Source organism: Anas platyrhynchos, chromosome 16 (genome assembly GCF_047663525.1).
Source record: "Anas platyrhynchos isolate ZD024472 breed Pekin duck chromosome 16, IASCAAS_PekinDuck_T2T, whole genome shotgun sequence".
Lineage (NCBI taxonomy): Eukaryota > Metazoa > Chordata > Aves > Anseriformes > Anatidae > Anas > Anas platyrhynchos.
In genome coordinates, this window is record NC_092602.1 from 15,126,352 (window position 1) to 15,140,818 (window position 14,467).

General features: G+C 43.1%; 1 protein-coding gene across 2 annotated transcripts in view; it reads right to left on the reverse strand.

Annotated features, from left to right (window-relative positions):
- LOC101803831 (transmembrane protein 132B) overlaps positions 1-14,467 on the reverse strand; it is a 267,174-nt gene that overhangs the window by 230,785 nt on the left and 21,922 nt on the right. The window contains exon 1 of one of the 2 annotated variants that reach the window (XM_072024322.1): positions 9,789-9,880. The exons of the other annotated variant lie outside the window; for it this stretch is intronic. The gene's annotated coding sequence lies outside the window, so the exon portion shown is untranslated. Of the gene's footprint in view, positions 1-9,788; positions 9,881-14,467 lie in introns of those variants that run through there. 2 annotated transcript variants of the gene reach the window in all.

The window sequence follows — 14,467 nt, forward strand, 5'->3', positions numbered from 1 at the left end:
CTTTTTCTGCTTAGCATCCACCACCAGCAGACAAGCTGGTGGAGGACACAAATTGACACCTCCTTTAGAACAGAAGTTGTTGGGTTTTTTCCACATTTAGCTTCCTAATCACAGCTAGCCAAGCTTGAAAATGCCGCCCTGCATTATGCAATAATCCACTGAGAGCAAGAAGATTTTACATAAACCGCATGCTGTAATGAAAAGCATTTCCCCCCTCTGCTAGAGGGCACACAAAAAAAAAAAAAAAAAAAAAAAAAAAGGCAAACAAAACCTCTGTCCTCTAAGAGATGCTCACTTTTAGCAGCCATTTATTCCATTTTATTCATTCATCTACTGACAATATTTATAACAAAAGCAGAGCAAAAACAGCTCAGTTTGCAAAGAGCTGGGCTGGGCTCACCTCTGCAAAAGCTATATGCAGTCTTGCCCCAAATTCCACTTTAAAAAATAATAAATACATACATACAAACAAAAACAAGGGAAAAGCTGGTCCTCTAGCTGAGGATCCGGGGTTTCTTTTTTGAAGGGAAAAAGCTATCATTTAGATATTAAAGTGGAGAAATATCACTCTCTACAAGAAACAGAGCACTGAAATGTTCTAAAATTAATAAACTGGTCTACTCGGTGCATTTGAAAGTTACAATCAATTTTTCAGAGAACCTGTATATAAAGTTGCAGCCTGATGCAAATTAAAACAGCAATAAACACTTCAAAAACACGTTTATAATAGAAATGCTAACAAATCCTTAACTATAATGATAATGGCTTGCCAGGCAGCTTTATAACATTAAATTAATCCTTAACATGTCTTAATTTTTTTTCCACTGGGTCATTTAATAATGTGATAACTCATTTCTTTCCTCTGCCTTCATTTCTCACATTGCCATGGAGACAATTGTGAATCAGATATAAATAAAAATACTCTAACGCTGTGGCACCACATGTTCTTTTGATCCATTGCCAACACGATTTTAAAATTACAGGAATTCACAGGAGCTCAATAATTAAAAATTCATTTGCTATGAAATCACTTCTTTTTAGCCAGTTTCCTGGTGATTTGCTAACTCAGGACTGCTCACAAACATGAGCAAAAAATCAGAAGTTCTGTATGTCCTTTCAAATACCTGCCTTGCACTTCAATCAGCAACTAAGAGGAAAACAATTAGTGCAGGCCAGAGCTCAAAAGCTGGTACTGCATTTTATTTTGTAGGTTCATCAGTCTTGGTGTGATTTCTAATGGGAATAAGTTTTAAGACAATTTTTAATTGTTTGACCTTGAAATTTACTTTTAAAGAAAAATAAAAGCATGCAAGCATGCAGTGAACAAGTTTATTGCCTCTACTAGAAGTGTCAAAACCAGTGCAAGGATCCCAGCTTCTGTACTCGTTTGTTAAGTGCATATAGCAGTAGAAAGATTAGGATTCATTATGCATTAATTATCTTGATATCCCTTAACTGCTACCCTCTGACAGAGGCCATAACACCTGATATTATCCATGTTCTCAGAAATCCCGATGCAAAATTCCCCTCCACAACAATATTTTGCACATGATTTTGCACAGGCACAGGTCTGGGTCAGAGGCTTTTTGGACCAGAGGGTGCTAAATTCGATCCTTGCCAAGGATCTGTCTCACACAACTCCAGCACCCACACACCTTGTTATTGTCATCGTACATAACCTCTAACAACTTGTAGCTCTTCACACACAGCATGAGGACAGTCCTAGTGCTGTACAGGTTACAATTAAGGGCTTTAGCTTATTAAAGAACTTCACCACCTGCTTAAGCCTTTGAAGTCAGGAAAGAGCTCACTATATCAGGTTTTACAAAGGCTCTTATGCAACTCCAAAATTTTATTTGCAGTTACATAAAACCCTCAGTTAAACAGTATCATTACACCATTTACACAGTATTGTTCAGCTTCACCAGACATTTCCAGTGCAGCATCCCAAGAGGAGACGTGTTTCTCTGCACAGCATTTTCTGTCTTCTGCTGCCTTGGAAGCGGAAAGGCCACCATGAGCTGACCAAGTTATTAATCATTGCCACATCTCTTCCATTAAAACACATAGCCTACTACTCTACAAACATCTCTGTATGTCACAGAGAAATCTCACAAATACACGGTCTTGTAAAAATGTCCCCAGCTCTAATAACTATTTTGCCCATAAAGATTCAAAGTGAATTAAGAGTTTGACTCTCAAGAACAACATAAGTACCTAAGGAGTTTAAGTAATAGTGAGTACTCAATGGCTGAGAGCTTCCCTTCCCAATATAACTCCTGCTGTAACAGCTAATTTTAATTACTGATACAGCAGGTACAGCTTGATACCAGCCCCATCGTTTTGGTGGCTTACAATGATCTGCTTCTAGAGCTGACTAGAGGAATGTTAGGGGGAAAAGGGAAAAAGTTATACTTCCCCACACAGGAACTACTCAGGGCTGGTCCATTGGGACATAGCACAAGTCAACCAGCCCCACCAGCTGTCTGAAGACAGACAGCTTCCACAGCAGCTGCTCCAGTTCAGCTCTGCCTTCTCCTCTGCAGGAACTCACAGGTGGACAAATACCCCAGCCAATGCTTTTTGAAAGACTGCATCAATGCACTTTAGGTATTCGCCCTTTCTCTGTCAGCACGTACAAGGTAACAGCATGCAAACCCAGCTTCAAATCCAAACACTAAACAAATACAACAGATACTAATTGGATAAAACTTAGCAGGGTCCCTAAGGATGGTGACCAGCAAGGAAAGATAAATACAGAGCACCAATTTTGTTTAAGGTGAATTCAGTCTTTAGTGCTCCCTGCCACTAGGTGAGAGACCTGATATCTTACCAAGCAAAGCAAGCTGCTATAGTAGTGGGAGACACAAATAACCTGTAAAAAAAGCAGGAAAAAAAAAACACAGTGTTCAGTTCTGCCTGGCAGAGAATACCAGCCCCAACCCCATGAGGCAGGATTTGGGGAAGGTAAGTTATTACAGGGGCTTTAGCCTCCTACACAGCCCCACCACAGGAAAGCTGCATGACTCCCATATCCCTCAATGGGCAGCCTTCTGCTCACTGCCTATGTCCAATTTCTCCCATTGATGTGGCTCAGTAGTCTAAAAATAAAACGTAAACATCAACATCCATATTGCAAATAGCGTCAAGGCAGGAGAGCTTTTTTGCTTGAGCGAGAGGGCTTAATCTACAAAGTAAGTTTGACATTTTGTTGGTCTCACTGAAATACTCTCCAATACCTACAGCTTGGCTAAGACATTTGAAGACAAAGATGAGCTTCTAATCGATACACAGCCTACCCTTGGAAGGAAAGCAAGGCATACCGGTGCTATGCGTGTATCTGCTATCGCAGTCAGACAAATCAATGATTAATGGTATTTCTGAACACCAGGCTATACCCTTCCTCCTCCTCACTGGTACATGGGGCTCTGAACCAGCCTGAAAATATTTCTCTGATGGAATCAATCGGTTTGGAGGCCTGACCTCAGCTGCAGTGTTTGCTACAGAATTTCAGAGGTTAACCCCAGCTTCAAAAGTTGGGTCTTCAAAAAAATGGACCATCCCTTGAGGAAGCCCTCACACTAACAGGTAATGCTGACATCACTTGTTCTGAAGCCCCAGCTCCAGTCTCACCAGCTCTAACTGTCAAGCTTGTAATCAGCATGGAGAGGAGGAGGTATAGCTTAAAATGCAGTGAGAGCTTTGGGGAGCCCCAAGGAGGAAGAACTCTCAATCCTCAGAAATAGGGGTGCTGGAATAAATGTTGACCTAGTCAATAGGCAAGATAGATGTGTACATGGGTTGTCTTCCACAACCCAAAAACCCTCTTCTCCCATTATTCCTTCTTCCTACAGCTTACTTTGAGAACAGTTGCATAGAATCAGGTGCTAACTGGGGACTACCATGCATGAATGTAACTACAGGAAAGGAAGGGATGGAATTCAGGATATTCCCTCCCAGAAGCCACCATCCCACCACAGGGAAACCCATGGGACACCAGGGAGGCTTCAGGGATGGAGCTAGCTCAGATATTCAGGCAAACACAGCACAGGGTTTGCCTGGCAGCAAAGTTTCAATAGCGGTGCTGGCTTCACACACTCCACAAAGAACTCTGCAGGTGGGTTGGTGGCATCCCCCAGCCACGCTGCCCACCCCAGTTGCTGCCAGCGCTGCCCATGTGGTGTCCATCCAGCATGGGGAGGCGAGTGGTCCTGCAAGCACCCAGCTGGCAGCACAGCCCTCGGCTGGGCAGCAGGAGAAGAGAGAACAGCCGGAGCTGTCAGCTGGAAGAGTCGCTCCTCCGTCTGGCTCAGAGGCAGCCAGGCAGGAGTTATGATGGCAGCCTAATTCTGCGAATATTATCTCTGCTTTACGACCAGAGAATTGAGACACGCACAGACGAAGCATCCTCTGAAACTGAAAGCCTGGCCACCATGCAAAGCTGAATGCAGATCTCCTGGTCCCAGTCTAATAACTTAAAACACAAGCCTATCTACTACTCTCCTCTGTCCAAATACCTCAGTAATCATTAAAGATTCAAAAGGGAGCAGGAAAGCCTACACACCAATTAAACCATGTAAAGTATCATTTCTGTGATGAATGCTCCGCTACATCCTGCACACTCCTTTGTTGGGGTTTTGCCTTTTATGAGCTGCTGTAGCGTGGAGTTAATGACACATGAGCTTCCACCCTTGTTAGAATTTTGTTGCCTGCGTTTGCCCACAACAGCTCCCCATATTTATTAGCTGTTTGATAACAAAGTGAAGCACTTGTGAAACTGGCCCCAAGCTCCACTCAGTGAACTGTGAATTAACTGTAAATATAATTAGAGCTGTACCACACTCGGGACTGGGAGTAACAGGAGGTCTGCCCCAGAGCTGTTACTACAGCAGTATGCAAGTCTAGGGCTGATAAAAATAGCAGCCTGAGCTAAAAGAGCAGAATTAATTACATCAACTGTTAAAACAAGCTACGCAGAGTTAACAGTGGTTGTTCGTCTACTTCAGAGTCAAAAGGAAATTCCTCCATCCTTCCTGCCCTGCTGGAGGAACCAGTGATGGTTCAAGTAGCCACTGTTCCATCCAGCTGCATTTCTGTCTTCTAGGAGGTCTGACCCCACGAAGCACTGCTCAGTCACAGGGAAGAATCAAGCCAAAATCTTCTAAAACACATACCCAATTTGATTTTGAAAAGTACCCATCTGCACCTTTTTCACAAGACCCAACCTTCTAGTAGGACAATGAACATGGCCGTCATGAGCACCCAAAGCCAATGCCCATTGGACAGCTGCTCAACTCCACTGGGGGGACCGCTGCTCTCACAAGACAAGCAATAAAAGATGAGCAGGGCTGCAACAGAAGGGCAAGGAAGTGTGTGAGCTGTGAGAGCTGAAAAATTATGGTATTTTCAGAAAATAGTGCACTGTTCACCCTGCTGGACTAGGCTGGGGGGCCACAGCAGGTAGAGGGAGGGTGATAATGGCTCAGCATGAACTGGAGGGAGCAAAAACAGCTTGAATTGCATGCGGTAGAGAAGGGGATACCTCAGTAATACAGGGGCAATGGGCATTAGTCACAGTTTGGAAGACTTAGGTTGGGTGTCAGGAGTCAGGGAACAGGCCCCTAGATGGGGAGGAATCTCATGTGGGCCACTGTCCTGCTGCAAGCCAGAGACCTCCTGAAAACCTTTCCAACCAACATTTCTGTGCTGCCATGAGATACCACCCATGTAAGATTAAATGAGCTGCACTCTGTGGGGTGAAGACACAGGAGAGCACAGGCCACAAAGAAGAGGGAAAGGAGGAGGCTGAAGTTCTGAGGACAACATGCCTTTCAGGCACAAAGAGCACCAGCACAGATGGCCTCCCATAACCAAGCCACATCCTCCATCCAGCCTCCCCACCCTGCAGGGGAGGGGCTTCCCACCCCTGGGGCTCAGGGGGCATTGCAGCAGCAGTGGCGCATACCTTAGGATAATGTGAACAAACCCAGGTCCCTGTACCCATCTGTACGTTTCTGACATAAATCCATGACCGCAGAGGCTGGCAGCACACCGTAAATCGACAGAAAGCCTCATAACATAATGTCTCCTTTTGTTGCCTTCTCCCATACACAAGCAAGATTTATGCGTTCCTGGGGCTATTAACAAGAGCCATTTGTCTTTATTTCTGCATGTAACTAATGAAGACACCAGCAACATTGATGAGCCTCATGGGATTAATTACTAAAGCCATTTTCAAGGGGGTATCTATGGACTTGCTTTACTTCATACTAAAGGAAACATCAAGCATTTTTCAAAGCATAGGATGAAATTTCATTTAAGAGACCAATGGCCCATGTGAGCACAATCACTACCAGGCTCAGACGTGGCCTAGCAAAAAATTACAAATGTCCAAAAGGTTGACAACTTTCTCAAGTTTTCCTTATTTATTTCATTTTACAGCTATTAAAGCAGCACAGTGAATCAAATCAAAGAAGACCAAAAAAAAAAAAAAAGTCAGCAGGTCCGTATGGGTCCACTCCACCCTGCTGATAGCCAGAGCCATGCTGGTTCCCTTGGACACCAATTTCAAAGCAGCCTGGAGACACCTGCAAAACTCCATCTTCACAAACTCAGTCACTTTTTTTTTTTTTCCAGAAAGACTTTTTCAGCCAGCTGTCAGCACTCTTACAATTCCAGTATTGAACCCTCTCCAAGGTAGAATTCACCTCCTGGACAACCCAACACGCTCAGACCTCAGCCAGGCTCCTTTGCATGCCATAGTCCTGCATCAAGTTAAATCCCTGCTGCAGAGCAGCATAGAGGAACCTACTGACACCAGCTCACCTGCAATAGATTGCACTCCCTGTAAGACCCACTCCAAACACTTCCTCATGGATCACAGGCCGAGACAAGACCGTGTATATCCATGTTTCGCACCCTACAGCCATGATGTTGCTCAGTCTCCAGCTTTCGGGACCATCCCTTCTCTAGGATGAATCAAACAAAACAGAAAATAAAAATGTAGAAAACTCTATGGACCCACAATAAATCAAAGGCTCAGCAGTGCTTAGGACCCTACTGCCTCATATCTTCCAGAGGTCTATCTTGCTACTGAGTGCCCACACAAAGGCACAGAATAACCAGACAAGGGGCAGAAGGACTAGGACAGACTGGAAATACTGGCGACAAAGTTTAAACTTTGTAAATACCAGCTTTCACCAAGGCAACACAAACAGAAATGAGTCATTAACTTAATTTATTTTATGAAAAACTTGAATAAAGTTTAATAGAAAATTAGTCATCTTTCCTTATTTTTTTTTCTACTCAGCCTACATAATTTAATTAAATCCGTGCTATGGAGTTCCAGAGGATGATTAAAAATAACCTCTCATTTTCTATTAAACTCCTTTGGTTTGTACAGGAATTCCTATAGAACCTTATTAAACTTCTGTTTACCTCTGCTACATTTCATTCTTATTCTATACATCTTTCTCTTAAGTCCAAAGGGATTTTGTGATGGGGATGACTTATTAAATAAATATTCTTTCCCATTGCAGGCAATCAAAACTTTACATCAACATTAGATCAGTGCAGGAGAACATCCATAGGGGGAAAACTGTTTAAAAAGCAACATTACTGCCTTTTTTCTTTGTGAATTGGAGACAGAAAGATGGTTAAAAAGACCTTTTCTTGTTATCGCTGCTGTGTCTTAGCCAAAGAAGACAGAAAGAAGAAGGTTGGTATTGCTGTTGGGGTTGTTTTTATTCAGCCTTCTTGGTATTTTAATTTTGTAGCGGCGCTTGCAAGAACACAACCCATAGCAACTCAGTAGCTCTACAGGCTTGCAGAAAGCCAAGATTTTTTTTTCCCAGTTTTCTAACATTGCTGTGGAGCTACAGTACAGAGCTATGTAGCATTTATTAAAACAAGGCTAGGTTGCTTTACAACAGGTAGGATATATTCAACAAAACCAAAAAAGGATGCAGAGCCTGCAGGCACATAAAACCTGTACAACATGGTAGAGGACAGTTCTAATGTCCTTACTCAAGCTGAGTCATTCTTGCTGTCAACCTCCTTGAAAATTTGATTTAATTCATTCATCAGTTTCAGTGTTCAGCCCATGTACGCTGGATTCCTGACCAAATCAAGAGATATCAGAAGCCCAGGAAGGTTCATACAATACACCTGGGTTTGTCGTCTGACACAAAGGAATTGCACAGACCTTTTTATTTTTTATTTTTTTTAAATGGAGCAAGCGACCAGCAAACCTCACACACAGGGTCCACCCTCTTACACCTTGTCCAAGCTGAGTCACGTTTTGGAACTTGTGCTTCCTGGGGGAGAGGAGAGACGGAGCTGCCAGCAAGCACCCAGCCACATGGAGGGCAGGCAGACCCAGCACAGGGCACATGTCCTCACCAGCAAGCCTTAAAGAAAAAAGAGGGGAAAAAAAAAAAAAAAAAAAGCCTACAAGGGCAAAAAGAGCAGCAGTGCCAAGGTCTTTCCTGGCCCATGGCCGCCTGCCTCTGCAGAGCAAGATTGATACACAGGCAGAATATGTCGTTTAGAAACTAATTGCACAACAAGAAAAGATTCTTTAATATCATGCAGCCAATCCTAGGGGGAACAATTACTACGAGATAAAAAGAACAAAAGAACAGGAGGAAGAAAAAAAAAACAACTTGTGCATGCAGAAGATAGATTTGCACAGTTTATACATTTCATTAGGAAAGCCTTCTGCAGGTTTGACAGTCACCTTGAGCAGCATTACGGAGGGAAGGGAGGAGTCAGTAAACATTCAGGAGCCGTAACATTGCAGCTCTGCCCCCAGGTAACTGCACTGCCATTAAAGGCCAAATCTAATAAGAACTCATCTTGGCTCACAAGCCAGAAAAGCCTTCAAAGATCAATTAAACTGTGAGATAAAGCTGCAGATGCTTCCATGTCCATGGACTACTCAAGTCCAGGTCCCACATCGGTTTTCTGAGCTCGGACTGTGCCAACCCATCACTGTCGGACACACATCCATTGTCCCCAAAGGTAGCACCCCAACATCAGCACCCCGAGGACCCAGCAGGAGCCATCTCCTATTTTAATTTGCAGCAAAGCCAAGACAAAGTTTGACTAAGCAAGGTTGCTCCCTGTGAACAAGCCACAAGCATCAAAGCTAAACTTTTTTTTTTTATTATTTAGAAGGAACATCACATAACTTTAAAAGGGCTTGTATTCCTTAAGACCCAAGCTGAAATCCCCAGCTATTATCTGCATGCAAAGGCCTTACAGCAGTGCCTAGCTGCCATGGAATCTGTTCTCTGACAATTTTGTTGCCATTGAACCTTGTCTATCTTGCCATCTTACCATAAGGTTTTCTCTTCTGAATAGAACAGAATAATTCCTAATTTGAATTCCACTGCACAACAGAAACAGCCTGTAAAACCTCAAAAAGGAGCCAGTTCCCTCCAGCAGAATAGAAGGCTTCGGGACTGTATAGAACAGAACATAAAATTAAAATAACAGACATCATAGAGTTTGATAGCATCTTTCAATCTCCATGATCCCCAAATACATTACTAACTGCAACAGCCATTTCTGTTAGACAACTGCACATCTCTGAAGTGAATCATACATTTAAGAGAGGAGTGAAGAAGTGTTTATGTAAATGGGAAGCCGTTTATTGACCGAGGGAACGCTACCAGCCCTAGGAGGGAGCACAGCAGCACTACACAAAGGTCGTAACAGTCACCATAGGTGTGCCTGTTACTCTGGCTCAGTTTAGACAGCAAGAGAAAATTAGCATTTACTCTCACCAACAGAGAAGGATCATCCAATAAATGTATTTTCATCAGCATTATAATTCAGGATCTTCATTTTCTTTGCTGTCCCTGGTACTTAATGCCTAAAAAACACATTCTGTGGTTAAAAACTTGTATTGCTATAAACCAATGTAATAACAATATCCTTTTTCAAACCAGCTCCCACAAGTTACTCATTAGATGATCTAATCAAAAAATGATAGTTAATAGTTGCCTCAGTGTTTTCATCAGTGGCTTTTTTTTTCCCACTTTTAGTTTTCAGAGACATAAAAAGAAAACAAGTATAAACTGTTCCAAAAAGTTTCTGAAGTTCCCAGGTCAGTGTTGTTGATTCAAAGCAGGCCTATAGACTCTTAAAAAAAAAAGAAAAAAGTATTTATTTTTTTTATTATGTGCTTTTTAAGAATAAGCTTGGTTTATCCTTTATTCTCTTTCTGCAAACACAGGAGAGTCAGATCTATACCCAATATCCAACTTCCAAAGAAAAACTCATTCTAACAGATTTTTTTTTTCTAACGCAAAACCTAGAATTCAATTTTTAGGTCTCTCAAATACCTCCTGATGCTGATAAACAGGAGTATAATCCAAGCAAAATAAGTGTCTTGAATCCTCACAGCTAAATTCCAATTTCTGTGCAAATTTCCAACGTTGCCCTTCAGTCCCAAGAGCTACACATTGCACAAGCAAACACTAAAGGTAGTGATCCAATTTGTTCTGCCGAGTATATAATGTGTCATAAAGTACTGCAGAGGAAAGTGCAAAACTAGCCATTCCAGCACTTTCGTAATCAATGGCAAAAACAACAGGACTCTCCCTAGCCATCAAGCAGGTCTTCAAGTCCTGACATTTCCTTTAGCAGCACTTGTTTTCTAGATAATTAATTTGTCAGCACTCGTACAGTATTTCATAGCTCCAGAACAGCAACAAAGTAAGGCAACTCAGAAGCAAAAGCCCAAAGTCTTCCCATGCAGCGCAGCCCACAGAAAACTTCTGGCTTTTTCCTAAATATCTACCACAGCTCCACAGTGCGCTCAAGCCCATATGTTAACTAACGCAAACCAAAAGCAGAGCACATGGACACCTCTCCCCCTGCTCAGCACCACGTGCCCTCTTCTCCCACACTGGGAGCAAACTTCAACAAGAAGACATCAGGCTGAAAAAATCAGGCTGAGTCAGGGACACCGAGCATTTGAGCACTGGAAAGTCACTGCAAGGTTCTTCCCATATTAAATAAAATGAAATCAGCATCCCACAGGACAGTTTGACTCCCAAAGAGTTAGGCAAGCTTTTGAAGATCCTTGTGCAGCCACCCCGAGAGATAGCAGCTCAACCACATTTGGCTGCAGGGGAAGAAGATAACCCTGAGCAAAGACCGTCAGATTTACTCTTTTATCTGCTTTTCATCAAACTCTGCATCACAAGAATGAAAAAAAAAAAAAAAAAAAAAAACAAAAACAATTCTTTATACAAACAAAACAAAAACATTAAATGAAGCTAACTCCAGAAGCTCCTAAACCAGCCCCCAAAATGTAAATGATCCCAGAAACCTACCTATCCCATTAGCACCAGAGAAAGACACAATTCTGCACTTTGACTCTCATTGGCTGCCACAGGATTAGGTTGGGCAATGCAGTGACCAGAGATACAGGCTGCAGACTGGAGACACTTGCAAGCCAGGACACCCAAGGCAGGCTGGGCACAGGATGGGGAAAACCCTTTCAGTAAGAAACCCACGACCTTTAACTGTTACCTCTGTTCTTGCGAGTGGCATCACAAAAGAGCCCAGCTGTATCTAGGAGCCCCAGGACCAGGAGGACACACAGGATGCTTTGCTACCACCATGCAGCAGCATGCCTACCTGAGCACAAATAAATATGTAACTGGGATTTCATACCTACATGAAATGAATTTTACCTTTGGGTTTGGCCTTTACCATTCGCGTGCTGTAACTACATTCCTTTCAGTTTAGCCTGGTGCTATAAATATGACTGGAACCTTCAAAACTGTTCTCACAATGCCAAACTGACCCCACATGGAGCAGGCCTGATACCCGATGCTCAGATAGCTCTAAATTGCCTCGCTGAAGCGGTAATTCCCTCTGCTGGGAGAGGGGCACTATCTCCTTGGGAAGAAAAATTGGTTTAGGTGACGATTTGAAATGCTTGGGCTTCATTTAGACTAATCCCCCTAACCACTGAGAGAAATCCCATCCAGTAAGTCCCCGCCCCGTCCCTCAGAGGAGCCTTGCACCGCACAGTGCTCCAAGGAGGAAACACACGTGACCTTTACACCAAAGTACGGCATTAAAACCTCTGAGCTGGCAGTCAAGAGTCTCTTTCAAGAGACTGACCAGAAGCAGGACAAAGCTTGCGATTTCCAAGCTTTCCTTTACTTGCACATCCTGCGAGCCACGCATCTGAGCATCAGAGCTGGGGTTTCCCTTGACGTAGATGGTACTTACAGAGTTCAGGTAGGGAATAAAGTCCAGCTGCCACCTGCCATGAAGAACAGCAGATCATCAGCTGAAATAAAAGCGAAAATGCAGCTTCTGCTGTCACAGACAGGATGGTGACCATCAGCACCCCAAGAAAGGACACAGCTGCCCCCAGGAACAGTACAGGAGCACCACCCACATGCCCAGGAAGATGGGGGAAGTCAGCAACTCTCTTGTGAAGACTTTGTTGCCTCAGGATGCAGAAAGGCAGAGGGAAATGCACCTCATTTCACTCCCATGCGCTGTATGTGTTCCTGTATCCCATACATTCTTCATAATATTGTGTGCATGTTATTATCCAGGGACACATCGGAACTGCTACCAAGGTAACACAGACAGTGACATACAGCAACCAGGGGAAAAACACCACTGGTAACACAATGCATTTTCTTGGGTTATATTTTCATTTTCTTTCTTATAACCTACTTGGTTATTGACATACAAAATATTGTATTTGTATAGTTTGACATCTTTTACATTTTTTTAGAATTTAGATCCAAGTTTTTAATAGCTCTGCTAAAAAAAAAAATAAATCTTATTAATGACTGAAGACTAAGGGCTGAGAGATTCCTTATACGACGACTCTCCAAAGGAGACATATTTGTGTGAGTCAACAGCATATGTCACTCTCTGAAAATAATGCATCTGAATGAGATTTTTCTCTGCTAGTTTTATTTAATGAACAAACAACAAATCCTTAGCACATACTTTCGAAAGGATGCCTGGCAAGACAGAGGTTAAGCTAATTTTCAAACTTCACCATGACAGGCAGAGAATTTTCCAATATTCCCATAGATCCATGGAGAATGGCCACACAGAGCATACAAAAGGGTTTCTTTCCCTTTTTATGATAAGAGGACAATTCAGGAGCCTAGGATATGCTGAAAAATAAGTCTCTAGTGGATGGATTCGAACAGAAATGAGCCTGGGCACCTCTGCTGCTGTTCTGATGATCACATTTATACCCCTAGCTGTGGATCAGCAAAGGGAAAATTGAGCTCTTTCAGGTAGGCAGATGGACTCTCAGTATCAGGTACAGACAGTTTGCAAACTGTTTAACAAACGAATACGGTGCTTGAAGATGAATTTCCATTTTTATACAGCATTGGAGAAGGGCCATTCTCCTACAATATCTGTCACACAAAAGCCACACTGCTTCACCCTGCCCTGCCGACCTGAGACCGGACATGATTCACCAGTCCAGGAGCTCAGCTGGAACTTTAAATTCCCAGGAGAGACTGGTGGGCTGAGGGAGGAAAAAAAAAAAAAAATCTCAAAAAAGGTACATTTGACCTGAACGCCTTGGAGAGATGGATACTGAACTCCACGGCACTATATTTAGACTCCCTTTTCAAAGCATAAATGCACTTCAAATTCTCTTCATTAGGTCCCATTCTTCAGACGTGGCATTTTCTGCTAAAATTAAAACTGCTGCACCTTGGAGAGGAGCGTGGTGGCCTCAGAGATGAGCCTGACAGCCCCTTCCCCACCACGGCCACATGCCTGTGTGGCCTGCACAGACCAAGTGCCAGGCAGCTACCTCAAGATGGATCCTCACTTGCAGAGCCAGCCCACACTGTCCCCGGCCTGTGACAAGCCCCAAGGAAGCATCGGGGGGCCAGGGCAGTGGAGATGCAGTGGCAGGACACCCCAGCCTTCACCCAGCTGCAGTCCCTAAATCTGAGAGGCCACTAGCCCTCCTCCCAGCACCACAGTCATGCCTCATGGAGGGTGATCCCTGCTCTCCATGTCAGCTCAGTCCTGAGGAGCCACACACTTCACATGTCTCAGAAGAACACTAAATTGAAAACTCAGTCACACCACACTGTGACTACTGTGAAGTGCTACTGAAGAGAAGCTAACATTTGTTTTTAATTACCCAATGTATATTTGAAAGACTTGAAATTGTCCCACAAATACTAAATGAATGTTGTGTGTTTACTAGGCACTTGTGCATGGAAAATGAAAGTTATCTGACAACCGTCTCCAAATGCCAATATTGTACCAATATCACTACATCCACACGTAACTAGTCTCTGTGGGCTTTAAACCATGTAAAGAAAGTAAAATTAGGAAGCAGAGGTATGCTACACACTGCCCTTCGAGAGGTACAGTAAATGCAAATGATAAAGTTAGTATTTTATTCCCCTATTACCATTTTATTCCTAACAGATCACAT